This window comes from Hypomesus nipponensis, chromosome 24 (assembly GCF_054491055.1).
Source record: "Hypomesus nipponensis isolate SF chromosome 24, ASM5449105v1, whole genome shotgun sequence".
NCBI lineage: Eukaryota > Metazoa > Chordata > Actinopteri > Osmeriformes > Osmeridae > Hypomesus > Hypomesus nipponensis.
This window is the reverse complement of record NC_140384.1, coordinates 1,267,501-1,270,000: the sequence shown is the minus strand read 5'-3', so window position 1 is coordinate 1,270,000 and position 2,500 is coordinate 1,267,501. Positions and strand designations below refer to the sequence as shown.

Below are 2,500 nucleotides of genomic sequence, written 5' to 3'. Positions count from 1 at the left end.
CAATTGACAATGCAGGGTGGTCTCTCTCTCTCTCTCTCTCTCTCGTGTCAAAATGAAAACAGCTTCCAGCCCCTTTCATGAAGGACTACTTGTGCATATTGCAAGATTTCAGTTTCTAAGTGAATGAGCAAAAGAGCATACAGCACCTGGTATTCCCAGGCGGTCTCCCATCCAAGTACTAACCAGGCCCGACCCTGCTTAGCTTCCGAGATCAGACGAGATCGGGCGTTGCCAGGCTGGTATGGCCGTACGAAATAAGTTGACAACCATAGGCTACTTATCCATATACAGATTTAGCAATTGACAATGCAAGGTAGTCTCTCTCTCTCTCTCTCTCTCTCTCTCTCTCTCGTGTCAAAATGAAAACAGCTTCCAGCCCCTTTCATGAAGGACTACTTGTGCATATTGCAAGATGTCAGTTTCTAAGTGAATGAGCAAAAGAGCATACAGCACCTGGTATTCCCAGGCGGTCTCCCATCCAAGTACTAACCAGGCCCGACCCTGCTTAGCTTCCGAGATCAGACGAGATCGGGCGTTGCCAGGCTGGTATGGCCGTACGAAATAAGTTGACAACCATAGGCTACTTATCCATATACAGATTTAGCAATTGACAATGCAAGGTAGTCTCTCTCTCTCTCTCTCTCTCGTGTCAAAATGAAAACAGCTTCCAGCCCCTTTCATGAAGGACTACTTGTGCATATTGCAAGATGTCAGTTTCTAAGTGAATGAGCAAAAGAGCATACAGCACCTGGTATTCCCAGGCGGTCTCCCATCCAAGTACTAACCAGGCCCGACCCTGCTTAGCTTCCGAGATCAGACGAGATTGGGCATTGCCAGGCTGGTATGGCCGTACGAAATAAGTTGACAACCATAGGCTACTTATCCATATACAGATTTAGCAATTGACAATGCAAGGTGGTCTCTCTCTCTCTCTCTCTCTCTCGTGTCAAAATGAAAACAGCTTCCAGCCCCTTTCATGAAGGACTACTTGTGCATATTGCAAGATTTCAGTTTCTAAGTGAATGAGCAAAAGAGCATACAGCACCTGGTATTCCCAGGCTGTCTCCCATCCAAGTACTAACCAGGCCCGACCCTGCTTAGCTTCCGAGATCAGACGAGATCGGGCGTTGCCAGGCTGGTATGGCCGTACGAAATAAGTTGACAACCATAGGCTACTTATCCATATACAGATTTAGCAATTGACAATGCAAGGTAGTCTCTCTCTCTCTCTCTCTCTCTCTCTCTCTCTCGTGTCAAAATGAAAACAGCTTCCAGCCCCTTTCATGAAGGACTACTTGTGCATATTGCAAGATGTCAGTTTCTAAGTGAATGAGCAAAAGAGCATACAGCACCTGGTATTCCCAGGCGGTCTCCCATCCAAGTACTAACCAGGCCCGACCCTGCTTAGCTTCCGAGATCAGACGAGATCGGGCGTTGCCAGGCTGGTATGGCCGTACGAAATAAGTTGACAACCATAGGCTACTTATCCATATACAGATTTAGCAATTGACAATGCAAGGTAGTCTCTCTCTCTCTCTCTCTCTCTCGTGTCAAAATTAAAACAGCTTCCAGCCCCTTTCATGAAGGACTACTTGTGCATATTGCAAGATGTCAGTTTCTAAGTGAATGAGCAAAAGAGCATACAGCACCTGGTATTCCCAGGCGGTCTCCCATCCAAGTACTAACCAGGCCCGACCCTGCTTAGCTTCCGAGATCAGACGAGATTGGGCGTTGCCAGGCTGGTATGGCCGTACGAAATAAGTTGACAACCATAGGCTACTTATCCATATACAGATTTAGCAATTGACAATGCAAGGTGGTCTCTCTCTCTCTCTCTCGTGTCAAAATGAAAACAGCTTCCAGCCCCTTTCATGAAGGACTACTTGTGCATATTGCAAGATTTCAGTTTCTAAGTGAATGAGCAAAAGAGCATACAGCACCTGGTATTCCCAGGCGGTCTCCCATCCAAGTACTAACCAGGCCCGACCCTGCTTAGCTTCCGAGATCAGACAAGATCGGGCGTTGCCAGGCTGGTATGGCCGTACGAAATAAGTTGACAACCATAGGCTACTTATCCATATACAGATTTAGCAATTGACAATGCAAGGTAGTCTCTCTCTCTCTCTCTCTCGTGTCAAAATGAAAACAGCTTCCAGCCCCTTTCATGAAGGACTACTTGTGCATATTGCAAGATGTCAGTTTCTAAGTGAATGAGCAAAAGAGCATACAGCACCTGGTATTCCCAGGCGGTCTCCCATCCAAGTACTAACCAGGCCCGACCCTGCTTATCTTCCGAGATCAGACGTGATCGGGCGTTGCCAGGCTGGTATGGCCGTACGAAATAAGTTGACAACCATAGGCTACTTATCCATATACAGATTTAGCAATTGACAATGCAAGGTGGTCTCTCTCTCTCTCTCTCTCTCGTGTCAAAATGAAAACAGCTTCCAGCCCCTTTTATGAAGGACTACTTGTGCATATTGCAAGATGTCAGTTTCTA

At 46.7% G+C, this 2,500-nt stretch overlaps 5 non-coding genes and 3 pseudogenes across 5 annotated transcripts; all 8 read right to left on the bottom strand.

The window, feature by feature from the left end:
• Positions 1 to 134: 134 nt before the first annotated feature.
• LOC146231330 (5S ribosomal RNA) lies at positions 135 to 253 on the bottom strand. Its single transcript, XR_014744052.1, has one exon. It is a non-coding gene; the product is annotated as a 5S ribosomal RNA (ribosomal RNA).
• A 188-nt stretch (positions 254 to 441) lies between these two features.
• LOC146231329 (5S ribosomal RNA) lies at positions 442 to 560 on the bottom strand. The gene has a single exon (XR_014744051.1). It is a non-coding gene; the product is annotated as a 5S ribosomal RNA (ribosomal RNA).
• A 176-nt stretch (positions 561 to 736) lies between these two features.
• LOC146231328 (5S ribosomal RNA) lies at positions 737 to 855 on the bottom strand (annotated as a pseudogene).
• A 178-nt stretch (positions 856 to 1,033) lies between these two features.
• LOC146231327 (5S ribosomal RNA) lies at positions 1,034 to 1,152 on the bottom strand (annotated as a pseudogene).
• Positions 1,153 to 1,340: 188 nt separating this feature from the next.
• LOC146231326 (5S ribosomal RNA) lies at positions 1,341 to 1,459 on the bottom strand. The gene has a single exon (XR_014744050.1). It is a non-coding gene; the product is annotated as a 5S ribosomal RNA (ribosomal RNA).
• A 178-nt stretch (positions 1,460 to 1,637) lies between these two features.
• LOC146231325 (5S ribosomal RNA) lies at positions 1,638 to 1,756 on the bottom strand (annotated as a pseudogene).
• A 172-nt stretch (positions 1,757 to 1,928) lies between these two features.
• LOC146231324 (5S ribosomal RNA) lies at positions 1,929 to 2,047 on the bottom strand. Its single transcript, XR_014746104.1, has one exon. It is a non-coding gene; the product is annotated as a 5S ribosomal RNA (ribosomal RNA).
• Positions 2,048 to 2,221: 174 nt separating this feature from the next.
• On the bottom strand, positions 2,222 to 2,340 carry LOC146231323 (5S ribosomal RNA). Its single transcript, XR_014745434.1, has one exon. It is a non-coding gene; the product is annotated as a 5S ribosomal RNA (ribosomal RNA).
• Between the last annotated feature and the right edge of the window lie 160 nt (positions 2,341 to 2,500).